At 35.6% G+C, this 27872-nt stretch overlaps 1 pseudogene; it reads right to left on the bottom strand.

Moving 5' to 3' along the window:
• Positions 1–27872, bottom strand: part of LOC107149538 — a 60283-nt pseudogene that overhangs the window by 2375 nt on the left and 30036 nt on the right.

Here is a 27872-nt window from a genome sequence, read left to right as displayed (position 1 = left end):
TTATAAACTCTCTAATCCTCTATAAAATGCACCTACATTTTTTAGTACTATTATGGGTATGTAATAAGAATTTGGTTAATATTACAAATATTAAATATACTTAGATGACCCATTATTCCCTGATGTAAGAGTAAGCCTGCTATATAATGAACACTTTTGAATAATCACTCACTTTTTTTTTTTTTTAGTATATACTTTTCTTTCTTATACATTCCATGGTATGGTATAGCCTTTTAAAATTTTGATACTGTTGATAGATTTTTAAATAGGAGGTTAATATCATTTTACATCACAATAAAGAATATATATTTCATTACCCTGGAGCCAGCATTGGACACTTTTCCGATGTCTTTAATCTTTGACAATCAGATAGTTGGAAAATAACATCTCATTATTTTAATTTGCATTCTAAAATGTTTATATTTCTTTTTTTAATAGTCTTTAAATAGTCTTAATATATTTGATAATATTTTATTAGTATGAGAGCTGTTAAAATGTATCATTTTAGAAAAAATATATTTATTAAATATAATATATGCATAAATATATACAACATATATGTTTTAAGTGTTTTCTGTAAGATTGTTGGTCTGTTTTCTGCACTCCTTTTTTTTTCTATAGAAGATGCATTACTAAATATATGCTGATATTTTGATGCAGTTTTCTACCTTTTGGAAGAATTAAACTTTTTGGAATTTTAAGCTCAGCCTGAGGAGAAGACTTGGTTTTCATCCCTTTATTACCGAAAGGATATATAGATCAATACAGCTGATATGTTTTGAAATTATAGATATGAGGTCCTTGAAGTCCTGCTGGGGCTCTGAGGTAGGTTACTTGACAGACATAACTTGGCAAATCTCACAGAAGCTTATGAGTGTGTTTTTCAGAACTTAAGATATGTCATTTTCTGATTCCATGCACATTCAGTCCAAAAGTATTTAGAAAACTCTTGACTGTAAGGAAACACAAATTTGTACACATTGTTGATGATCTTGCTGCTTCCTCGTGAAACACTGTGGTTACATTAAATGAGATTCAAATGATGAAATGGTGTAGTCAAAGAAAGGATCATGATCCTCACCACCAATTTCAGAAACAGAGATAAAAACTGAAATATGCTGCCTAAAGTCTGATTCAAGTGAAATGGCATCTGTCTCTGCCGTAGCTTTTACCTGTCATCTTTCATTGGCCAAGTGAAGATGCTGCAAATGAAAGTATTTGGGGCAACTGCAATGATAGAGAATTTTTTAGAAACCATTTTTTTTAATAGTCTGGTTGAACTTGCTTTAACCTGTCTGGTTTCTTGCTATCACTTTGTCCATCAAGGTATTTGACAAGATGGTGCATTAGTTATTTAAAGTCACCTGACATTGCCTTGTTAAACTTTTCTCATCACTGCTGTTCAAACTGTCTATTTCAAGTATGTCTATTGATATAAAATTCTGGAAGGCAACCTTATCTGCTTATTAAATTGGTCCCTAAAAACAATGTATATTTCCCCAAATTTCTATTAATATTTGAATACATTCTGCTTTCCATCTGACATTTTTCTCCAACATGAGAATTACTAAGCTTAAGTTAAGTCTTAAGTGTTTTCATGTGGCCCACAGATAGCCTTGAATTCTGATAACCTGCTTCAATGCACACTGCAAACTTGCAAAGAAAGCAAATCAAAGTAAACAATATTTCTCTTGTCAATTGAGATGCATAGAAAACCTTGACAATGGTTTCAGTGTACAAGCAAATAAAAATCACTGATATCATGACTAAGCAAAACCTACTAATAAGCAAGAACACTGAGTTTAATGCTAATAAAAATTTCTCACTTGAAGTAGTTGTAGTTTACAATTTATTAAAGATAAACCATTGCCTTTTATTATCTACTCAAAATTTTATTATCTGTTCAATATACTGCATTAAGGTTTGTGGTAAGAGTGGATATATTTTATTGTTTCATAAATTCTTCTGGTTTTATTTGTCAATATTTACTATTTTGAGATGTAATATTTTTATTAGCCTAGTGCAATTAGCTTTCAACAAAGTTCTTAAATTATAATCTGTGCTGCAATAAAAAAACTAAGATTTTATTGTTGCTTTCTACTCTACTAAGTTTACTCAACATTTAAATACATGACATCTACGAATTCTTTGAAGAAAATTATGTGATTCAGAACAATTTTTTGTGTTTGATGTGTAATTTGCACCTGAGGGTTGTTTATATTTTTGAAATTTGAACAACTGTCTCTCATACTTCACTAACTAGTTGTTATAGACTTGTATAGGAGGAAAAAAAATCATCTATGAAAATAACAGTGACATCAGGGGTCAGCCAACTATGGCCTCTGGGTTAAATGCAGCCCAGTGCCTATTGTAAAGTTGTATGGGCACACAGTCAAACTCATTAGCTTTTGCATTTTCTTATGGCTGCTTTATGCTACTTTGGAAGAGTTAAGTAGTTATGACAGACATCTATTGCCCACAAAATTAAATTCTATCCTATTTGGACCTGGAGAAAAAGTTTGCTAGTCTCTGAGCTTGATTATTTTTTGAAGGCTGACTCACATGACCATCAAATATTTTATTTTTGATATACTGTCTTCTGTTTATTCATAAACACACTCTATTTTTAAAATACACTATACTCACATGATATAAAATTCAATAGAGAGTACAGTGAAAATTAAGCCTTTCTTCCATCTACTTGTCTTTGAGTTCTCCCACTGAAAGGCCATCATTTCATTTTAGAAATATTCTATATCAATTTTATATAATATAATTATAATTCACATTTTTTACACTGATTAAACATTCTTTTCAGAATTTCACTATTTTTAAAAACTATGTATTTTGCAGATTCACAATTGTACATGTAGAGGGGCATTTTATTTTTAGTTACTAATATTATTTCATTTCAAAAATTATAATTTAGGTAGCACCTTATTAATGAACTTTATAACCAGTTTTGCTATTATAACATTTTTGGATAGGCTAGTATATGTTTCTGTGAACATGTGCAAATATATCTGTATAATAATTTCCTGATACTGATTTCTACACTTGAAGGATGTATATGCTTTAAATGATTTTGGTTGTTGTTGCCAAACTCTCCTACACAGAGGGAGCACTAATTTACATCCCTAATTAGAAAGATGTAAGAATGCCTATTAACACATACATATACTAACATAGTGTTTTATTTGTTCTCAACCTTTGGCTATTGAGAAAAAAAAATGTATCTCATTTTTCAGTCTGCTTTTCTGTCACTGTGACCAAGATGCTTGACAAGAACAACTTGGAGGAGGAAAGGTTTATTTAGGGTTTACTGTTTTGGAGGTCTCAGTTCTTAGACTGCAGACTCTATTGCTCTGGGCCCAAGGTGAGGAGCACATAATTTAGGGAAGGGCCCAGAGGAGAAAAGCTATTCAGCTGATGATTGGGTCTGGAATGAAGAAGGGGCAAGAAGGAGAGTGAGAGCACCTGGGAGAAGGAATTTCAAGGCAGATATACACTTGCAGGACATGTTCCCCAGTGACCCACCTCCCAGTGGATGTTTGAAACCACAGATAGTATTGAAACTATGTATGCTGTGCTTTTTTTTTTTTCTCCAACCATGCCTTCTCACCTGTCTATAGTTACAACCTAGCCATTCAAACTAGGATGGACAGATTAGATTCTACCTCTAATAATCTAATTATCTCAACTCTGAATATTCCTGCATTAAAATGAGCTTTTGGAGAACACCTCATATGCAAACTACAACATTATTTTGGTTTTAATGTATGCATATCTTGTTATGAATGAGATTTAGCATATTTTATTTATTTACTTATTGTCGTGCTGTGGATTGAACCCAGAACCTTGTGCATGACCCCAAACCACTAGCATTAATTAATATATTATAAGACATATATATATATAGTAGTCACCTTTATCTGCAGGAAACATGTTCCAGGACTCCTAGTGGATGTTTGAAACCACAGATAGTACTGAAATTACGTATGCTATGCTGTTTACTAAGCATACAGCCTATAATTAAGTTTAATTTATAAACTAGTCACAGTGAAAGATAAACAATAATGAATAACATTAAAATAGAGCGACTACAACAATATACCATGAAAAATCTTATTTAAAACTTAAAAATTGGGCTGGGATTGTGGCTCAGTGGCAGAGTGCCTGCCTTGCATATTTGGGGCACTGGGTTTGATTCTCAGCACGACATAAAAATGAGTAAACAAAATAATGATATTGTGTTCATGTATAACTAAAAAAAACAAAACAAAACAAAACAACAACAAAAAAAAACCCTTAAGAATTGTTTGTTTCTAGAACTGTTCATTTAGCATTTTCTGACCATGGTTGCCTGCGGGTCAGTCAAACTGAAAAGTGAAATCAAGGATTGGGCGGTGGGGGGAGAAACATTGTGTTACCTTTCTTGTGAATCGTTAGTTTATGCTGTCGCATGTATTAGAATTAAGGAGATATATGTCCTGTTACCAGCCCCTTTCTCTTCCTCAGCTTTAACAAACAAATGCATGCTTGCTCTTAGAAGTAGGTGGGTTAGCTATTTTCATCTCTATCACTTTAAGTGGACTGTTTTTGAGCTTCAGAACTGGGGGAGTGTTATGTTTAATTTCCTGTCATAATTTTGTTCTTGTATAAAATACATAACCTTTCTTTTGGGGACATGCAATTTAATGTATTCCTATCCACAATTATTAGAAAAGAGAGGATAGCTTTCAATAAATGACAGCAAATTTAAACATTTTTATCATAGAACTATTTCTTTGGACAAATATCTTATGCACATATCTAAATATATGAAACAAATTTGTTTTTAAAATGGATTTTAGAAGAAACTACTTAAGATCTTGTCAAGTTGAATACCATAAACTCCTTATCACCTCTAAAAAGCTCAAATAAATCCTTAGAGGAGGATTAGGGCTCCACTGTAAGCCATGAGGAGATTTTCACCATAACTAGCCATGGTAAGACTTTGGTGAGTGACTCTATTAACTCCAGATTGAGTTTGACATCTAGGAAGACCATGTATCTTACCCTAATTACTAGGAAAACTACTCAAGCTTTTTAGACCTGAGATAACTTACTGATTATAAGCAGGTTATGCTGACTAATCTGGTCAGAAATACTGTGCTCAACATATCAATGTAAAACTAAACATTTGTGGCAGTATCTGTACATTAGTTTTAGTCATTCAATTATACAGACGTACAATTTGCATCCCATTTATGCTGAAGGATTCATCATGGACACTGCTTAAAATTGGACTATGTAGAGTTGGGTCTAATGGAACAAGGGTGGGTCTTTAACTTTGGAAGGTTTTCTGCAGGCTCAGAAGCTTTAAGGTGAATGTGATACTTCTTTTCAGAGTCTCAATTTTTCTTGGAAAAAAATGTTAAATGTATTATAAAGGTATATATTTAAATGTATTATAAAGGTATATATGTTAAATGTATTATAAAGGTAAATTTAATTAATGTAAAATTGCATATTGCATGTGTATATATATGTGTCTACACATGACCTACTTATGCCACTTAACATTTTTCCATACATACATATATATGTATATAGATGTACATGTATATACACATATATGTATACATATGTACTATATGTGTATATATATGAGAAAATACTGGAATTCTTCCATATATATATATATATATATATATATATATATATATGTTATTTTCCTATGAAAATAACTGAAAAAATGTTAACTGGTGTATCTAGGTCATGGATTCTCATCTGGGCCAGTGTTTCCTCTAAGAGAAGTGGATAATCATTCTTGAGAGACATATAAAATATAGGTATGCATAGAGTACACAAGCAGATATACAGTATATCTACAGTCATAAAATTTCACTGGATGGGGATTGGCAATTAAGAGATAGTTATGCTAAAATTCTTCTTAGGAGGGCAGTATTAAAAATGTTTGAAAACAAATAGTGAAGGGCATATTCATGATTATTGTACTATTCTGTTAACTTTTCTGAAGGTTTGAAATGTTAGGCCCTGGTCCTAATAAAAAATTATTTCCACTTGTTTCTTCCTTGGATAGTACTAGATAGTATCAAATAATCTAGGTGTAATTTACATATGTGTAAACATTTTAAAACTGGCTTTATTGTAAGCCAAACAGCAAACTCCTTTTGGACCAATCTGGTTGCTGGTTGCTTTGATGGCCTAGAGAGACAAATAAGGACAGAGGAGCAAAAGTGAGAAATTACAAGATGGGTGCCATGACAGGCAAACTAGTACATACCCTGCAGTGGAGCCCAGACAACCTGAGCCATGCATTCTGGCTGATGGAGTAAAGGAATGAAAAGACATGAGCACCACCATTTTTTTTTTCTGAAATCAGCTTTTCTTCTCTTAAGCCATGTGTTTTAATCTTTTGATTTTACACTGAAAAAATTATTTTCTACAGATTAGTTCAACTTCTTGCTGCAATGGCACCCAAATATGTATGTTATGTTAAATATGTATGATTATGCCAAAGGTCCTCTTCATCCTATGATGTTTTTTTTTTTGTGTGTTTGATATAGTTGTAGCCTAAATTCTTTATTTGTGAGCTTGTGTGTGTGTGTGTACGTGTGTGTGTGTGTGTACGTGTGTGTTGTGGTTTTTACAGCAACCTTTGTTCACTTCCTTAAAGTATAATTTAAAAAAAAATTTCAGTTGGTAGTAACATTTGGGGATGAAAAGGAAACACTTCAGAGTATACTTGAAAAGTTATTAAAAATAAAACAGATAATGAGAGTAAATTCATTGCAACAGGAGATCAGCAAGGGTGAAACAGACCTGGCATCATTCCTCAAAGTCCTCAGAATCAGCTCTAAAGTGGTAAGTGTATTAGCAACCAGCTACCCATAACTGCAGAATAAAAATTTCAGATAAAGAGGAGTATATTTTAAAATTCAAGTATGAAATTATCATCACAGAAACACAAATGAGCCCAATCTATGTATCTACATTACATTTGTAAAAATGTATCAAATATATGGGTCTATTAAATTTTCAGTGACATTTGCAAATCACAAAAATTTGGAAGGAAAATCTTAGAAAAAGAAGGATATCTTGGCCAGAAAAAATATCAAAGAAAGTCCAAATAGTGGAATAAAGGTATTTTTAAAATCCTATAGTCAGTTTTAGTATCACCTTAAAAGGTATCTCTCCTGTGATAGGAATCACTGTGTGATAGAAATGGCTGAATCTATTTTGGATCAAAACCGCAGCCAAACTAAAAAAATGTTCCCTTACAAAGTACCACCTATTCTAGTGTGTTGAAAAGGCATGCTTTCAACACTGATTGAGAGACTCAGGCTCAGTTGGTTGGATAAAAGCAAGGGTAATAATAGTTTGGCTTATTTTTAAAATTTGGCTGTGTTTGCTATATTTATCATGAAACTTCTGAAGAAAGGTTATTTTGTAAAGTGCTTTGTAGATAATAAATTTTCAGTAAGGGGATTTTAATAAAACTGTCCAGGCATGTGCACAGATGGGTGAAATTTATTAAGGAAAAAAATGCATCAGGAACTCTGAATACACTGATAGCAGCCTCAGTCTGCCTTCTGTACTTTTCACTAGGAATTAAATTGATGGGTGGATGAGAGGATGAAAATTACATTTTGGGAAAAAAGTTATTTGATTGCTGAACTTTTGGGCAACTTTATAAATTTAAGACTACCCTCCCCCCCACCCAGTGGAAAAGAAAAGGTAAGCCAAAGTCTGAAGAAAAGATGACTAAAATGAATGAATCTACTATTTAATTTAATGTGGCTGAAAATACTCAACAGCAACTGTTAAAAAAGTTTTTCTGCAAGAATAAAAGTAGTTTAAGAGTTAGACGCAGACAGTTAATTATGGGAACTATGAGTTATTTGAGATCCCAGAGTTGCAGTGAAAATGAATGGAGTTAATGAATACAAAATTAGATGCCCAACACAAAGCAGGCATTCAAAAAAGATAGGTTGTTCCTCTTATACATGTTGAAAAATAAAGCATTAGTGAAATAAGAAACATAATTATTCACCTTCAGTGAAAATATCATAGCATGAGTACTATTTTGCCCCCCCCCCCCCCTTTCAGGTAAAAGAACATCCAGTAGATCTGAGTGACCTGGCTCCTTGGTAGCTAAAAAGATAAAAATTTCCATTACTAGTAGCTAAAAAGTTGTATGCTGTATAGATAGTGGCATGCTAGAACCATCTTTTCTTGACTTGCAAGAATCAATTGTAAAGTTTTCAGAAATTTTTGTAAGCTGGTTGGTATCACATTGGCAGACTGAAATATGTCATGATGGGAATCTTTATACCATGGAAATGAGTAAACTGTATAACTCAGGGTTTTTTTTTTTGTTGTATAGAACTGGTTGCTAAAATTTGCTAGTTTACTACATACATACAGCCTCTTGGGCAAATTCTAGACTTCTCAGACTTAGCATCTAGCAGTTATAAAGCAGGTTATTACTTTTATTCTTATATTTATAAATAAGAGTTTTAAAAAATATAATATCAAGTAGGAGAAAATAAATCAGATACTAAATCTGACATATGGTGCCTCTTTCAACAATTTAGCCCATTTAAAATGACTTCATAAATGTAATATTATTTTTCCTGCTAACAAATTATTTAAAATGTTGAAGTTTTTAATTCAAAGAAGTGTGTATTAATTACAGTGTGAGAGCTAAATATTCATATAAATACCTAAGCTAAAATGAAGTATTTCAAAAAATGTTTTGAATTATGAGTGGATCGATAGTAGTTTTACCTTTTCAACTGTTGAAAAGGCATGCTTATTCTGTTTGGTCACTAAATATTTTTTCAACTAAATCTTTAAGAAGAGTAGATGTGCACTGAATAAACACACCATCTAAAATTCAACTTTGTAAGAATGTGGCATGAAGGAAACTTTTGTTTTAATGCATACCCTGCCTCACCTCAAATAGCCTTCTTTGTGAGGTTTCTTATTAGTTTCCTATTGCTGCTATAACAAATTGTCATAAAAATCAGTGGTTTTTCTTTTAGTATAAAGTTCTAAAGTTCAAAACCAGCTTTACTGGACTAAACTCAAGGTGTTGCCAGGTCTCCACTCCTTCTGAAAACTCCAGGGGACAATCAATTGTCTTGCTAATTATAGATGTCAACTGCATTCTTAGACTCTTACTCCATGTTAAAACCAGCAAGTGTAGCTCTGACATAAACACAATTAGAATTTGGTGAGTAACTCTAGTGTCACAGCATTAGCACAAGAATCGCACTCCTCATCAAACTTTGCACGCTCATACCCTCACATAACATGTATAAATGTTATGCTCGAATTCGGGACCCCAAAAAGACCACCAGAGACCAAGATCCATGTAAGCAGCAAAGAGGTGTTTATTTCGAGCTAGCTTGGTCCTCCGTGCGCACACAGCAACTGGTGACACTGAGAGGGTTTGCAGCAGTTTTATACACTCTTTGGGGAAGGCTGGGACTTCACATACATCATAGCCTCTCTTAGCAAATCATCACACATCATGGGAAAATCATAAAACAACTCTAAAACATGATTAGCACATTCACTGGCAGGAACAAGTTGGGTAAGGGTGATTGGCTGGTACAAGAGGGGGATGGCTTAAACCATGAGGGGAGTACATGCTGAACTACATGGTTTTCTAACATGTTATCAACCACCATAAACTACTGGGAGGGTCATCTGGCATCCCAGGTATTTCCCTGTCTCATGCTGATTGGTGGCTGCTAGGAGGTTGCTATGGATCCCCACCTAGCCTGACTGATCAGGGACACCTAGTGCAGCAGATCTCTCCTGTTATTTGTAGATAAACAACTCAGCAGGGTGGGTATGTGCCTAGGAGTGCTCTGTGGGTCTTTCCAAGGACAAAGGTCAGGCCCCCTTCCTTGGACAAGCTTTGCTCTGAGGTAGAGGCTGGCTTTTCATAAATTGTCGGGTTTCTTCAGAGAAATAGAACAAATAACACACATATACACACACAAGCATATATAACACACACAACAAAATATATTTATTATAGAAGTTGATTCATATAATTAAAGGTAATAGGGTAAGTCCTGCATCAAGTTCAAAGGCCTGAAAGCTAGAGACACCCAAAGAAAGGATTAAACAGAGAAGGTCAAACAGAGAAGGTCAATTCTGTCCTTCCTCAGCTTTTTTGTTCTACTCAGGCCCTCAATGGATTGGATGTCCACCCACATTGGTGAGGACAATGTTCTTTACTCACATAACCTATTCAAATATCTTCCAGAAGTGATAATGTTTATATTTATGCTAGTGAAGTGAAACACCATGACAGAATGATGTGTCACTGAGGAAGATTGGAAGAACAATTCACACACAGTAGGTAGGGAAGAACACAATGAGGATGTGACATTCACACCAAGTTATGGATGATAGGAAGGAACTAGTCTTTTTTAAATCGTGGGGCAGAGAATTGCAGGCAGTGTAACTGTGAAAAGTCCTAGGCAGGAATGAAATAGATGTCATTAAAGACGACCAGTGTGGCTAAAGACAGAGAAGATCAGATTGCTGGATCACAGGCGTTGGTAGGCTCCTTGTACGTAAAGGACTGTTTTTATCAGGGAGGTGTAAGTGACTGGAGGATATTAAGTGGAGGATGATGTGACTGTATTTGCATTTTGGAAAGATGTCTTTAGTTGATATACAGAGAATTAACTCCGTGTGTGTGTGTGTGTGTGTGTGTGTGCGTGTACACGTGCATGAATGTGTAGGGGTGCTCAAAAATGGAAGCTGTAAAGTTAGCAAGGAGGCTATTGTAGGAATCCTAGGAAAAATGAAAAGTGGGTTGGACCAGGGTGGCATCAATGGGGAGGGAAAGAAATAGATCTGGTTATTATTCGGAGCCAAAATTGCAAGAACTTAGGGTGTATATGTGTGTGTGTGTGTGTGTGTGTGTGCGTGTGTGTGTGTGTCCACGTGTGGGCATGGGAGGGTAGGGACACAACTCTAGGAGGGGTGAGACTGAAATTACAGAATCTTACTAGGTTTTTGGTGTCATGAATTGGGTGAACTATGTGAAATGAAAATGACTAGAGAAAGACTGGATGTGGTGTGTGTGAGAATGTGTGTCTGTATGGAGATGTATGTCAATATTTTTCACTTGAGTATGTTACATTTGAGGAATGTATTAAACATTCAGAAGGAAATGTAATCAGTTGTATACATAAATTTTTGGAGCTTGGTGGTAAGGCCAGGCATAGAGATGTATATGTAGGAATATTTGACATAGAGCAGGTATACAAAGTCATGGCACTGGGTAGGATAATTTCTGGAGAAACCATGCATAGAGCATGCTCAGGTGTTATGATCATTTTCTAACCAGAGAGAAACAGGATTGGGCTTAGGGTTTAGGCTGAGACAGTGAAAAGAATTCCCTAAGGTGCTAAAAGGAAGTTCCTTAAATTACTCAATCTAACCAAGTTTACAAAAGTTTTAATGACAAAATTATATTTTGTTTTCAATTGGGCACTTCTCCTGTATCTTTGAGAGTATAGAATTCATGGTGAACTGTATTGGAAAGCTGGGATTATCAAATTTTCAAAACCGTGGCCACATGGGAGTTTCAAAAGATCCTTAGTGTCCTTAGCTTATAAACTATTACTTTCTAGTGGATTCTATCTTTGTAAAAAAAAAATCACTGGAGAGAAAGAAAATCAATTGTAGTAAATATGTTGCTAGCAACATATATGAAGCATTTCTTTACTTTAATACTATTTTATTTTACAGAAAAATTCTCTGTATACTTGAATACAATCTGTAATCTTGATATAAGTCAGTAAGTTGAAAATTAAAAGTCCTCTAGGAAACAAATTGCTTTTATAAAATTCTAGCTTTTTACTAGTAAGTGGTACAAATAGTTTTTATTTAAAGTTATGAAAGTGACTGTCACTCATGTGTTAAGCACCTAAAATGGGATTTAAGATTTTCACTAAGGAAATCTCTCATCTAGGGAAGGGCATTGGACTTCCTAGCCTGCATTAGGTTGTGGTGCAGAACCACGTTCCTTCCTTATATTGTAGGGTTCATAGGAAAACTTTCTTTTGTAATGCTTGCCCTCTGTACAAATGTTAACTTGTAATGAGAATGTCTTCTTTTGGCTTCATAATCATTTGTAAGATATTTGAAGTTGTCCATTCTATATTATAAGCATGAAGATGCAAATTTGTTTTAATGCTGTGCATAAATGATAAGGCTTTGGTTGGTTTTTGTGGAGTGCTTTGAGTTTTATAGTTTACGTGGACATAGACCTTGACTCCCTGGTCTCCTAAAACTTGTTTTTCTGGGTATCCCAGTTGTCAAAACTCTTATTTCCTCTGTTGATGTAGGACTCATAGAAGGGTTTCCTGTTCTCTGATGCTACCAGGATGATGTCCACCCCTTACCCATGTGCCATCCATGTGTACTATGCTCTGCCCAGGACACTCTGGGATTTGGAATTTCTTTTCTCTTTCCCTGTGAAAAAGGTTGAAGGGATAAAGTGCTTAAATGTTTAAGGTAACTGGCATTGAAATTTTCTTTTTACCAAAATGTCTGATAAATATGTATTTTTATACAGTTTCTGCTTTATGAAAAAAAATAGTTCTTAGTTTCAACTTTGTAACATAGAAAATTTGGCTTCAAATAGGTTAAGTCCAAACGGGGGTTGAACTTTCTAAACAAAACCCTATACAGAAAATTAAAGATTGAGTAATTTACATTCCAAAGGGGGGAGAGAGAACACAGAGACCAAAGTTATAAATGAACAAATAAAACTTTTAATGTTTTCAGTATTCATTAAAATTAACGTGGATGAAATAAGTGAAACAAGTAATGAGGCAATGAAGTAATTTTAACACAGTAAGTGAGTAAGAACTAAAACTGACACATTTTCAGTACCTTATTTTGGTTCCTAGAAATTTATAGGGTTTCCTTTATGCTTGAGTTTTTATTTTTCATGATACTGGGAACAAAAACCAGGAGCACTTTGCCACTGAGCTACATCCACAGCCCTTTTAATTTTATTTTGAGACAAAATCTTACTAAGTTGACCAGTTAACCTTGAACTTGGAATCCTCTTTCCTTAGTCGCCTGAGTCACTGGGATTATAGGCATGTGCTACTGTACCCAGCTTCTATGTGATTTTACTATGATCCTTATTGGTGAATTCTCATATATTGTAGAAAATATGTATATTTAGAGACATGTATATGTGTGTGTGTGTGTGTGTGTGTGTGTGTGTGTCTTGCTCTATTAATTCTTCTCATTATAGATTTTTGATTCAATTTTTAATTTCAGTATCTTGGGCTCTTTAATGATTTCAGATATCAATTAAAAATTGATGTTGAAGATGGGAAAAAACTTAGAGATTTTAATTTGTTTGACATTGTTGGGACATTCAAAACCCTCTAGTGAAAACATAGTGTTAATTCTGTTCATGGTCATTTCAAGCTAACCTATAAAACTTTTCATTTCTTTTTCTTTAACAGGGATCAGCTCATTCATTCCAGGGTGGGTGTTTCAGAGCTTTGCAGGCCTTCACAGAAAAATCCCTTTAGCTTATTCTTTCTCTCTATCTTTTCCCTTCTAGCCCCTCATTCCTGAATGTCTTCAATTATCTCCAAAAGAAGAATGAAATTTTGGGTCCTGGAATAAAAGTCTACAAGCTTAAGAAAAATTTATACACAGAAATAATCCTATTTATATAACATTTTGTAGTTGAAGAGAGATATAAAGGGCTTTGGAGTTCAAAAGACTTAGATTGGAGGAATGACTGTGTCCTTGGGAAATTGATTTCTCAGTCCTCCAGTTTCTTTGAACAGTAGTACATTTACACACAAGAAGTACCTAATGAGTTAATACATAAAGAATGCTGAACACACTGCCTGACATATTATGTTTAATAAGCTACTACTATTTATTACTATAAATATTATTACAGGTATTTGAGAATTTAAGTGATGTTTGGTTTGGGTATGAGGTGTACTCCAAGAGCTCCTATTAATGCAGGAATATTTGAGGTGAAATAATTACATTATGGGAGTTGTAACCTAACTGGTCCATCCTAGTTTGAATGGATGAACTGGGCTTAACTGTAGGCCAGTGGAACATAGTTGGAGGAGGTAGTCCAATGGGAGTGTGCCCTGGAAGGGTTCATCTTCCTTGTGGCCCCTTCTGCTCTTTGCTTCTTAGCTTCCATGAGCGGAACAGTTTCCCTCTGCCACGTACTTCCACCATGATGAATAACCTCACCGTGGGCCCAGAGCCTTGGAGTTGGTATACATGGACTGAATCTCTAAAACTGTAAACCAAAATAAACATTTCCTCCTCTAAGTTGTTCTTGTTGGGTATTTTGGCCACGGTGAGGAAAAGTGGACTAACACAGTGAACATTTAGAAAGATACACTTTCTTTTGCAATGAGTCATTTTTGTATCATGAAATTTCTATTAATGAAATTCTCAGCACTATCACCTTATGTCAGACCAGTTATCAAGACATTAGTATAAAGTGGTCATTGTGGTAAGTGACTGGTCACTATGGTCACTTACAATATGAGTATTCAGTTGAAGAATTTTAAATGATAAATGTGTGGTGGGGACAAGAGGCAATTCAAGGGAACAACATTACTGAAATGGCAAAAAAAAGTGGGAAAAGAGCATTTCTTCTAAGTTGTGATTGCTAAGTTTTGCAGGATTCTAACAGGTAGTTGTTTAAAACCAAATGTAAGACTGGAGAAAAAAATAGGTTTAGTAGTCATAAATGCTGTGGTTTAAGGATGTGAAATAATCACACTGGTAGAAGAGGATCAATACTACTGGTACAGATGAATTATAGAACTTTCCATGAACCCAAAGCTAGATTGGGCTTTCCATTTTAACCCCGTGACTGAATATTTCATCTAGTCCCACACCTGGTTGCAGACTACTTGTAGGTCTTTCTTGACAGTGGCAATATTCTACCACTTTGCTTACCATTGGATCAGAATCAAGAGGAGAACAAATACTTCTCATACATAGGCTTGCAGAAAGATTGGAAAGGGAGAGAGAGAGAGAGAGAGAGAGAGAGAGAGAGAGAGAATTCCAGAAGACACCACCTTTTATCAATAGCAACCAGAAAGCATCTCTTTTTATGGACAGAGGGATCTTTAAGGGAAGAGAGGCCGGGGTGGGGTGGGGGGGAGATAGAGAGAGAGAGAGATCCCTAATGACAATGCTACTTGGTAAGAACTGTTTGCAGTTGCTGTGTCTCATTTTATGGATGCTTCCAATGTTATCTTTGAACAATTCTTGACAGAATTAATTCATGAGAATGATTTTTAGCTAATAGCTTCCTAAGTTCTGGGGATGAAGAGAACATGGCTTGGTACATTTTGGGGTGAAGTTTAAGATGGTCAGAGTATGGGAAGTGCAGTTTAAGTTAATTGAGGAGTGTCCAAGAGATAGAGAAGAGTGGCATACCTATGTCTAGGAGAGTAGAATGGCTTCTCTGACAACCTTTTTGTTTTATTGACCAATGGTACGTATATGTTTTATATAACTTTTCTTTCTGGGATTATTGCATTGCAACTGGATGAATGAAATCTTCCTATTCTCCCCAACACAAGGTAGGGTAGAGAGTGCCATGTTGTATAAGTTTATTGAGTACTTGGTAATTTGGGAGCTGTATCCAAATCTTTACTCAGCAAGAAGAAGGCCCAGAGCTGAGTTGGCTGTTTGGATTAAAACAAAACAAAACAAAACAAAACAAAACAAAAAACAAAAAACTGAGTTGAATTTCTCTGCATAAGAGAGTGGCAAATTATTTTTTCTCTTGAAGGGAAGTTGGCAGAAAATGGAATGGAGTCAAGTGGAGCCAAGAGATAGATCAGTGGCTGAGCAGCAAGGCAGAATGATCAAAGGATTTAAGAGCAGGTATGTTTGTTTTCATTGGGAAGGCAACAGAGATGATTAGAACTTGCTGTACTCTAAGGGAAATGCAACTGACTAAGAGCACCTTACCCACTGTGAAAGACTCCTGTCTCCCTAAGCTTTCATAAAAACCAGAAAAATCACAGCTTTGCTTTCTGCCTGAGTCCTGTGCTCTTGGAAAGTAGCAGTTGTTAAAAAATACCCCCAACATTTTTTTTTGTTCTCTGGGAAATAGCCACAAAAGAAAATCTTTGTTTTGCACATTTTGAGATAAACCTCTCTGACATCCCCACTTTGGGTTCCATAAGACAGAATAATTTCTTGCTTACTTGATTTTATCAAACCTCAGACCTGGGCTGGGGTTGTGGCTCAGTGGTAGAGAGCTTGCCTAGCATGTGTGAGGCTCTGGGTTCAATTCTCAGTACCACATAAAAATGAATAAGTAAAATAATGGTATTGAGTCCATCAACAACTAAATAAACAAACAAACAAACAAACAAATAAATAGATACTAGGCCCGGCTGGGTGTGGTGGTGCCTGCCTGTAATCCCAGTGGCTCCTGAGGCAGAGGCAGGAGGATCCTGAGTTCAAAGTCAGCCTGAGCAAAAGTGAGGTAAGCAACTCAGTGTGACCCTGTCTCTAAATAAAATACAAAATAGGGCTGGGGATGTGGTTAGTGAGTGCCCCACGTTCAATCCCTGGTACCAAAAAAGAAAAAAAACAAAACAAAACAAAACAAAAAAAAACCCCAAATCCAGGCCCTCTTCTTTAAGATCTTTTCATTAATGATTGTTATCTCTATAGCAATAGCTGGAATAAAATCATATCCTTAATTGTCCTGGGCATTTTTGTCTTTCACAGTTTTGGTGCTGTGAATTGCATTGAATTGGTCCTCTGAGTGAATCTCATTTATTACATTTGGGAAACACGTCTTCTCTGAGTCCTTTGTGCTTTGTTCTGATGGGCTTTCCAGGGACCCTGGGGTGAGTCCAGCTCCTGGTACTGTGCTCTGGACCTGGGTACACTGTTAGGACAATCAGCATTTGATGTTGACTCTGGTTTTGCTTCCTTTCTGATGTCAGCTTGGTTTGGTCTGATAGTCTAAACATTTGTAGGTCTCTGTCAATGGACAAATGGCTTATGATATCTTACCTCTGTTAGGTAGAAGACAAGAGAAAATCTGGTTGGTTAGTCTCTTTTATTTTTATGGATATCTTTTTTTTTTTTTTAAAGAGAGAGGGAGAGAGAGGGGGAGAGAGAGAGATAATTTTAATATTTTATTTTTTAGTTTTTGGCAGACACAACATCTTTGTTTGTATGTGGTACTGAGGATCGAACCCGGGCCGCACGCATGCCAGGCGAGCGCGCTACCGCTTGAGCCACATCCCCAGCCCTGGATATCTTTTTTGAGGTCAAATAAATTAAGAATCTTTATTGACTGGGAAAAGAGCAGCTTTTCTGTATTATGGACTTTGTGCTTCGATTTATGCTTGATCCCATGGCTTAAATTTTAAAATTGAAGTGTTTTAAGCTTTTTCTCTCTCACGTTTCTTTCTTTATATGTCTGAGATTTGGGAAGGCCTTTAACCTTTCATTCTGCTAGTATGTAATATTTTTCTATTTGTGGGTGGTATTAGCAAATTGGATTATAAAGTTTCTTGGAGGAATTTATTTTCATTGGCTTAGTATACTTACATAAATTAAATGTGCATAAGATTTCCAGAAATTAGAGAAAATGAAATAAATATTTTCAAGGTAAAAAAGAAATTAAAAAAAAAAAAGAATCTAACTCAGTAATGTTTTTAGTATATTAAGTTCAGTTATGTCAACATAGTGTTTTGTTGTTTAATTATAGGACAATAATAAAATGGAGTTTGTATTTGTTATTTCTAGTTTGTAATATTTAACACTAAGGTTAGGTTGAAATGAAATAAAATATAGAAAAAATTTTGCAAAAAAATTTGTGTTCAGATAATTTTGATAAACTTTTGGCAAACAAGACTTACAGAAACTCCTTACTTGATATAGCTTAACTCTGTGCTTGGTATTTTTATAGTAAATGATGTCTCAGAATTAATATACATTATATCAGATTTTTTCTTTTCTTTTGGAAAGAGATTGTGCCCTTTTATTTTTATACATTAGTTTTGTAGGCCATAAAAACAAATTTCCTTGTCAATTACATTATTTTGATAATTAATTCTCACCGGATCATTCTTTTTTATTTTTATTTTTAAATTTTAATTTGTTATATATGACAACAGAATGCATTACAATCAATATTACACATATAGAGCACAATTTTTTATATCTCTGGTTGTACACAAAGTAGAGTCACATGTACTTAGGGTAATGATGACCATAGCATTCCACTGTCTTTCCTACCCCTATGCCCCCTTCCTTCTACTCCCTCCCCTTTTCCCCTTTGCCCTATCTAGAGTTCATTTAATCTTCTCATCTTCCCCTGCATACCCCCCTCCCCCCAGCATACTATGGATCAGCATCCTTAAATCAGAGAAATCATTCGGCATTTGTTTTTTTGGGATTGGCTAATTTCACTTAGCATTATATTCTCCAGCTCTATCCATTTACCTGCAAATGCCACAGATCATTCTCTTTTGACAATTATTAGTAATACATTAGCCACAGCTATTTTATCTTTTGTCATTTATAATTTTTTTGTTTTACTTCAATATTTCTCCCAGAGCACTTGCAATCATCTACAAGACAGAGTATTTTGTTTTCAACAAAGAAGGACTGTTTGAGAAGACCATGGACCACATACTTTTGGCATAGATTTCTGATGACATTGTTTAAACAACTTTGAGATCATATCACTAGGCAAAGTCAGGACTTCTAGAATTATAACTGAGAAATCTATGTGTTTATGAGGCTGTGAGCCCAAGATGAATAAAATAAAAATTAACTGTTTGGAGCATTATTGATGTTTTAGTGTCCATTTTCTGGATATATTAAAAAGCCTTTGTCTTTCAATTTGTCTATAACTCCTGACTAGTAAACTATGCTTTTGTAAACTAAAACAAAACATCTGTATATGATATCTTTTTCTCCCTGCCTGACGAATATTTCTGTTTTCAGGATAACATAATTATTTGCATAGGCTCCATGAGAATTTGTATGAAAAATATATTTGAAATCTTTGGTTATGCAGGGCCACTCCTAGAATGTCATATTTGACAATAAATGATATGACCAAACACTTTTAAAGGACGCAGCAAATTTTTACAAAGCCCTCTGGGGAAAACCCATGTGGTACCTGCAGATAAGTTCCCTGTTGTACATGTGAGTAAGGAAGTCACTCTGTGGTTGGTCCAGTGAGTAGTAAATGGTAAATTCAACAAGTCTGTGTTGTCTATTACCTGGATATCCTAAAGAAAGTTGTGGTACTTTCTCTGGCTCCTGAGAGGTAATATTTAAATCTTGTGCTATGAACTGAATGTTTGTGTCTTCCTCATCCTGCAAAATTCATATGTTGAAACTCTTAAGTCTCAACGTGAAGGTATTTGGGGGACCTAAAGGAAAATTATTTGGGGGATCCTTTGGGTCATGAAGGTTGGGCAGTTATAGTGGGATTAGTGACCTCCCAAGAAGAGACAGGAGAGTTTGCTTTGCTCTCTACTATAATAGCACACAAGAGGGTGTGCCTTCAAGAGACAGAGTGGATCTGACAGCTTTTTGATCTTGGACTTCCCAGCTGATACTGTAAGAAATAAATATTGGTTGTTTATACTTGGGGGTTTTGGGCCACACCAGATAGGTTATACTAACTGTAACTTATGGTGGTATTAGCTTGGCCTCCAGAGGGACTGGGGCTAAATTATGAGTAAATTACATGTAAATTATGGATATGTAAACTTCGTCTTTTCTAGTAGAACTTTAACTGACTGCTTACTTTAACAAAACCCAGGTTTTGTACCTACCTATGAATTGGACTGTGTGTTAAGTTTTTGTTGCTATGGTCCAAAAAAACCTGACAAGAGAACCTTAGAGGAGGGATAGTTTGGCTCACAGTTCTAGAGGTCCAATCCATTGCTCTGGGCCCAAGATGAGTCAGACTATCATGGAAGAAAGGCATGGTGGAGGAAAGCTGCTTCCTTCCTGGCAGCCAGGAAGCACAGATAAAGAGAAGTGGGAAGGGGTCCATAGGGAAGGTGCACCCTTCCAGGGCATGCCCTCATTAATCTACCTCCTCCAGCCACACCCCACCTGCCTACAGTTGCTACCTAGTCTATTCAAACTAGGAGGAACTGATTAAGTTACATTTCTTATAACCCCAGTCATTTCACCTCTGAACATTTCTGCATTAATACAGGAGCCTTGGAGGGACACCTCATATCCAAACCATAACAGACTGAAAACTGTTACTTTGCTCAAATTGTCAATAATTTCCAAAGTTTCAGTTTTTCTAGTTTCTTTCAAATATGGTTACAATTCATCAGAGTTTCAAAATAATTTCTCCCTCACTCCTGGCTTAGTATCACTGAAACTAAAATATATATTCCCAGATCCCTACTGGGACTAGGTTGCCTGGCAATTGGACCTATTCCCCAAGATCTGAAGAAGTTCCCTGAACTGACATTTTGATAAACACCCAAATCCCCGACCATGTATGGGACAAGTCATTGTTGTGACTACTTTGGAAGTGTGGTTAAACACTCTGGTCAGGCGAGCCCTTATATGAGAGGTAACCAAGACTTTAATAATACCAATAGCATCATCGTTCTGGCTTGAGAGCTTTGTGACACTCTCATTTTTTAGGCATCCCTCTATTAAGATGCCCAGTCCTTAGGATATCAAACAAGGAACCTTTACCATCAACTCTCAACAAATGGTTCAACCAAATTTGTAGGAGAAATGTCAACAAGTATCCTCTAGAAACTGTTTCTTAGACCTGTTCTGTCCCACTTAGGAGGTTTATGTTTACTTTTAGATTGTTCGGCAACAAATGGCATTTGTCCTGACAAAAAGGGAGGATGAACAATGTTGAACTTTACCAGAGTCTTGTTCTCCTGAGAAGCAGTGATGATTAGGAAGTTCTCCACACTTTGTGTCCCTGAAATGTCTAACCACAAGGGCTATCTTGTTGTTTCCTATTCCAAGACAAGATCCATGTCTATTTTTCCTCCTGACTTCCATAAGATTTGCAGATGACAAAGTCTTGCTTACCAACCTCTAAAAAAAACCCTCAATTTTCTCCATTTTCTTTACAATGTTCCTCTTGAATAAATGTCGTTCATATTGCACTAGTCTGAATAAATAAAATAATCTCCTTAATTATTTAATTTCCCAGTGTGTTTTGTTTTTCACATCAATTGTAGACCTTATAAGTAGCCTGTGTGTTGTATGTGTGGGGGTTGTGTGTGTGTGTGTGTGTGTGTGTGTATTGGGTAAATCAAGGACAGAAGTTGTTTTCTACTTTTTAAAGAAAATTAAAAAGAGATAAGAGAACAGTAGCAACATGCAGAGAGAATATTATCAATGCAAAAAAGTCAAGTGAAGTGACCATAAGCAGTAGGCCCCCTGGGATTTCAATTCTCTTGAAATCTTAGGGGCAACTTCACAATAGTGCTTCTCAGACTTTAATACAAGGACAAATCTTTTCAGGAGTTTGTTAAAATGCAGATTTTGATTCAATAGAGCTGATATGGGGTCCAAGTTTCTTCTTTTTTCCCCAGGTAATGTTGATGCTGCTGTCCAGGCTATGCACTTCCAGTAGCAAAACTCAGCAGGACTTGGAATGAGAGTTTGAGCTAATCTTTTCTAGAGTTCAAGGATGACCCCAGCTGACATTGGGTTATACAACCTATGCAATGATGCCAGTTTATGTTTGATCACTTTGTACTTTTTCAGAAATACTTGGATCTATAGTATATAGACCACTCTCATGACAGTGTTGGGAAGAAGAATAGCTGACTTGCAGCTTTGTTCCCAGGAGGCAAAATTAATAACCACAACAAAAGGTGGTGACTCTTTTCAAGGCTATCTCATAATAGGTAAAATCAGTCAATAAGAGAACTGAGATTCCAAGCAATAAGCTTGATGCAATATATCACACAAATTTATATCTCATAAATCATAATAAATTTTGAATGTAGCAGTTTTAATAGCTACAGGCTTTACAGAGATTTTTTTAAGCAAGGTAATTAACATTGTAATTTTTGAATTAAAGGAAGTATTTATTTCAGTTTTCCTATTGCCTTAAAAACAGGTATGAGAAATTTGTCATTGTAGCATGATACTAAAAGCAGTATTAATATTTAAACTATTCTCCACCCATGCAAAATTATATTATCTTTTAAAAATACAATTTCATCTTGGCTTCTTATATATGCGTGACTATCTAAATGCAGATTTTTTTTTTCCAGTTAGATCTTGCCTTACTCAGTTATCCAGCCAGATATCAGATACTGTACTCATCTCCAGGATAAATTCCCATTAGAGAGCATGAGATTGAATTTACAGTACAGTATGAGCCCTTCCTAGCACAGATTATACTTTTGAATTTACAACATGCTGTTTCACAGGAGATGACTGAATTATAGATACATTGAAATGAGACTGTCTCCTCTATTGTCCCCACTGTTTGTAAACCTGGGAAATTGACACCTACCTGTGTGGTGGTATTAACCTTGATGCAAAACACAGTTCCTGGTGTCTGGATTCCAAGGAGTTATATGCACAAATCCAGTTAACAGAAATAAGAGTTTTGGGCAGATAAATCCTCCACCATAATTTTGAAATTATTGCTCCAGTGAATTCACCCACATGCCCAGCACTTTCAAAAGGAATAGAAAGGGATGACTACTACTGTCACACTTTTCACCAAAAGGGAATTGAATTGCAATGTGCTGCAAAGAAAGACAAATAGACCAGACATGCTTAAATAATTTTAGGGGCCTAATGAGATGAAGAGAGTGCATTTAATTGTATAGTGAGCAGCAGCATCATTACCTTTTATATGTAGAGATGAGAGGGTGTGTGTGTGTGCAGGCGTACTCATAGGGGTGTATAGATCATTCAGACTTGTATCTGAAATAATAGGTGATAATTTTTAAAAACCTAATTATGACCTTAACAAGATAGTGTCAGAAAAACTAAGCATTTAATTTACACATTTCTATTTACATATTTAAAACAATGTTTTACTTGATTTTTTAAAATCCTCGTTTACTTAGAGTCACAAGTATGGAATTCAAAGAATGCAAATTTACCCATTTTGTCCTCAGTGTAAGAGTCACATTGTACAAACTCAGCAGTTACACAATACTATTATTCTAAGTAAATTTTCAATATCTCATCTATACTGCAAATTAGGCAAAAATAAAAGAACAAAGGAACAAGATAACTGTAGGACGTTTTGCTTTCTTGTGAAAATTTGACAAAGTTAAGCAGATTGACAATGACAAAGCAAATCAATGATCATAGCACTTGTTTTAATTCTCTATCAATTTCACTCTCTTTTCATCTCTTATTTAAAAATTTCCTTTGTCTTAAAACAAATTGTTATACTCCATTCCACTAGGCCCAGCATAAAAGTTTTAGAAATGAAAACAATCAAACAGAATTTGAGACCTCTGTCATTGCATATAAATTCATCTTGACTTCTAATATTTGGTCAGCAAGTATTGCGTTCAACAGAGGTATTCTAGATTTTCACACAAACTCTCAAGTACTTTGCTCAACTCCCAGTAGATACTGATCTTGAGAAACTGATGTGACTCCTTTTTTGAGAAACCAGCCTCTACCTCAGAGCAAAGCCTGTCCAAGGAAGGGGGCATGACCTTTGTCATTGGAAAAACCCACAGAGCACTTCTAGGCAGATAACCATCCTGCTGAGTTGTTTGTCTGTAAATAACAGGAGAGATCCATGGAGCCAGGTGTCCCTGACTCAGTTAGGCTAGGTGAGGACCCATAGCAATTCCCTAGCAACCACCAATCAGCATGAGACAGGGAAAATACCTGGGATGCCAGATGACCCCCCAGTAGTTTATGGTGGTTGATAAGATGTTGGGAAACCATGTAGTTTAGCACATACACCCCTCATGGCCTAAACCAATCAGTTCAAAGGAATCCCCTTCTTTTACTAACCAATCACCCCTACCCTACTTGTTCCAGCCAGTGAATGTGCTAATCAATGTTAAGAGTTATTGTTTGATTTTCCTTCGGTGTGCAATGAATTGCTAAGAGATGCTATGATGTATGTAAAGTCCTTGCCTTCCCCAAAGAGTGTATAAAACTGCTGCAGACCCTGGGCTTGGGGCCTCTCAGCATCACTAGTTGCTGTGTGCACAGAGGACCAAGCTAGCTCACAATAAATGCCTCTTTGCTGCTTACATCTATCTTGGTCTCTGGTGGTCTTTTGGGGTCCCGAACTTGAGCTTATCAATCTAATCACAGAGGAAACGACATCAATTGTGCTTATTCCCTGGACCTTACTAAGGCAACATTCCTACATCCTTCTCACAGTGTGAGCTAAAGACATGGCTCCCTACTCAAAGCTTATGGATAATCTCTCTCTCTCTCTCTCTCTCTCTCTCTCTCTCTCTCTCTCCTTTTGTACTTATATTAAATCAACCTTACAACCCTCCAATATAATTATTTATCTCCTTTTCAATGTGTATATTTCATGCTTTTCCTATAGTATTTTGCAATGACTATAATCTCCAGGATAATGTTAAATAATGTTGTTTTTTTTTTAATTTAATGCAACTTCCTTTAATATTTTACCATTAAATATTAAATAATGATGTTTTCTCTAAACCAATTTTCTTCTACTTTATTTATGCTTATTTGATTTTTCTTTTATCTGGCTTCTCTAATTGAATTCTGCTTAGTGCATTAATTTTTTTTTATTCCTGGGTTTCTGTTAAATACATTGTAGTCTGCTTATTTTTCTCTAGGTATTATTTGAGATATATCCAGTAGGTTTTGATATGAAGTACTTTCATGTCATTAATTTTTGGAAGTTGAGAATTTAATTTAGAATGAAATTTTATAATTTCCTAGTGAATAGATTTGTTTTTCAGAAGTCTTACATTTCAGTCAGAAAATATGGCCTTAATCATTATCATATATTTTGTAGACTAAATTTTTGTTTGTGCATATACACATAACCATATTTTTATGTTACATGGATGTTTAAAAAAACCCTTTATAGTTTAATATTTCTTTCATTGTCACAATTATGTATAAGGGAGAGAAAAAATTCCCTTTTACCCTTCCAAGTTTTTGGTTGGTAACACCTGTACCAAAAACCAAACAAACAGCAACAAAAATAAACCCAAACAAAATATCACAGAAAAACAAACAGAAATATATCAATAGGTACACCTCATATATACATGGAAATGGGAAAAAATAAGTAACTCTCAAAGAGGTGGCTTGGAATTCAGCCTTATGTGGCATTTTTAGCTAAAAGCAAAGAACGTAGGGTACAGGGAAGCCCAATCACAGCGAGGTGACCAGGAAAGACTTGGCAAAGGAGAATAAGGTTTGTTATGGAGATTTAAGCCAGTGCCTTCTCCAGTAATAAGAGTTCTCTTGTGGTTTAGTCATCCTTCTCTTTTTGGTACAGAGAAGGAGGCACTCTTACAATAGGAAATTTCATTTATAGATATAAATTTCTATTAAAAAAATGTAACTTCTACCGTGCTTTCAGTCTTCTTTTGTGCTTGCCGTTTCTCAAAATAAATCGGCCTGAAATAATCCTTATGCTAAAGAGGCATATTTTAGCATATTCTGGTCTCTTACATTTATATTTTGGGGTAGCATATTCTGGTCTTTTACAGTGATATTTTGGGGTAGCATATACTAGTTTTGTACAAATGTTGATCTCTATGTTCTTAAAGCTCTCTCAGGACTTTGGGATCCTCTTCTAGTTTGAGTCCTTTATTTATTTATTTTTCCTTTTTTTGTTCCCCTTGTAAATCTTCTTGAAAGAGTGAACACTTACTTGCTAGATCTCCTTTTATACTTGCCATTGGATTCAATATGTTTCAGTCTGCCTTTCATTTCCAAAAGGCATTCTCAGTTACCAATAATTTCCTAAGTGCTATCTGCAATGGAATTTTCTCAGCCTTTGTCTCCTCACTTGGTCTCAATTTGCAGTCACATTTTGAAGAGTGAATATTTACAATCCATTGTCTACTCTAAGAATATATGCAATGTGTGAGAAATCTCAGTTTAGAGAAATTATTTAATTTATGGTAATTTTAAAAAGTGGTGTAACCAGAGTCTAGGCCAGAGACCTAACTCTGAGCATCTCAATGAATCAAGTTTAGTCACTCACCCTGGAAACCAAATGGAAAAAGTAATGGTGAAGGAAAAGAAAGGAATGTATTCAATAAAAGTATATCAGGAAGATAAGGAGATCAAGCATCCTCAGCTCTTTCCTTTGGGGATATTGATCAGTTCCAGGTTTAAATAGGAAATGAACAAAAATAGGGGTGGGAAATGAGGAGCACTTGACTGGCCTGGTTGATCATTATCTCAGGATTGGTCAGGCAGAGGTTTGTCTGAGATAAAAGCTGCCATTCCCTGGCGAGGGCAGTTTTGACTTTCCTCACAAGATGTTTTTTCATCAGATCCATTGCTCCTGGAATCCAAGGTAACTGCAGGAGAGAATGACTCAGAGCAAAGGAGACATGTGCAAAATAGATGTAGAGATGCCAAGCTTTTATTGTGCTTTTAGTTACCCATTAGGCATGTGCAGGCATCTACAGGCCCAAGAGTCAGGACTTTTACCAAAAGCAGCCTCTACGTCCTCATGACAATAGTTGATGTGCTTCGTTTGGAGAATAGAGTGGAATTTTAAAACTTATCTACAGTCCGGATTTAACCTAAGTCAGTGTAAAAATCCCTGCTGCATGGTATTGGATCTTCTAGCATTCTGGTTATCCCCTTGCCACATGTCATGCTTTGCATATCTCTAGAGGTCACATTGGGAGCAGTGATGAACCCAGCCTAATTCTGTCTTAAGATTGGGAGCTATCTTATCACAAAGTCATGAAAAGTTTATTTCTGTTTTACTGTAAAATACTAAGATTTCTATTTGGTCTCATCATAATTTGATGTTTTAAAAACTTGCTTGGGATTCTTGCCCATGCTTTAAACTTACCCATGCCTGGCTGTCCTTGACCAGATAATAACCCTCCCTGAAATCCCAGCTGCTCCTCATTAACTTTGATGTTGAAATCTGAGTTAGCTCTCTACCTTAATATTTTAAACAATATAGATCAAAAACCTGCTATCTGCCCTTGTATTACACTTGCCTGAACTCTGTCAGCTGTGAGTTCCCAAGAAACCCCCCTTTTTGTAACTTTTGTGTTATAAAAACTTCCATGTAATCAGACCAGTTGCTGTCCTCTGGCCCTGTTTTTCTGGGTGAGGCAGCTGCTGGCCAGCTCTCTTGTGTACACAACATAAGCTTGCTTTAATTTGGTTTAAATTGGAGTCGACAGTCTTTTCTTTGTGTTGTGTTTCAACAGCGGGAGGAAGAGGCAAGGATGGAATTTGACATCAGTCTGGCAGACCCTCCACCATGCTTTTTTTTTTTTTTTCCTGTTTTTAAGCTCAGGAGTTTTCAAAGTGCCTTCATTTCTTCAGATTCCACAATGGTTTCATTTGCAGGGTCACTGGAACTCTAGCTCTGCAAACTATACCTTGTGTTGATCTCCTGAAGTCAGATTTCTCAGTGCCAGGAGAATGAGGTAGATGCAGACCTATGAGACACAACAGGGTCCACCCTTCAGGTCTAATTGGTAAACTGAACTAGCAGAAGAGAACCAGGAGAACAAAAAGGGGGTACAGAAGTCTAGGCACAAATTCAGGTAACAGAATCCTATAGCTAAAATTGTTAGAAGAGCTGGCAGAAGAATAGGTAACAGTAATGAGGAAATCCTTGA

Source organism: Marmota marmota, unplaced genomic scaffold (assembly GCF_001458135.2).
Source record: "Marmota marmota marmota unplaced genomic scaffold, marMar, whole genome shotgun sequence".
Taxonomy (NCBI): domain Eukaryota; kingdom Metazoa; phylum Chordata; class Mammalia; order Rodentia; family Sciuridae; genus Marmota; species Marmota marmota.
Note: the sequence above shows the minus strand (reverse complement) of the source record. Positions and strands in the feature narration are given on the sequence as shown.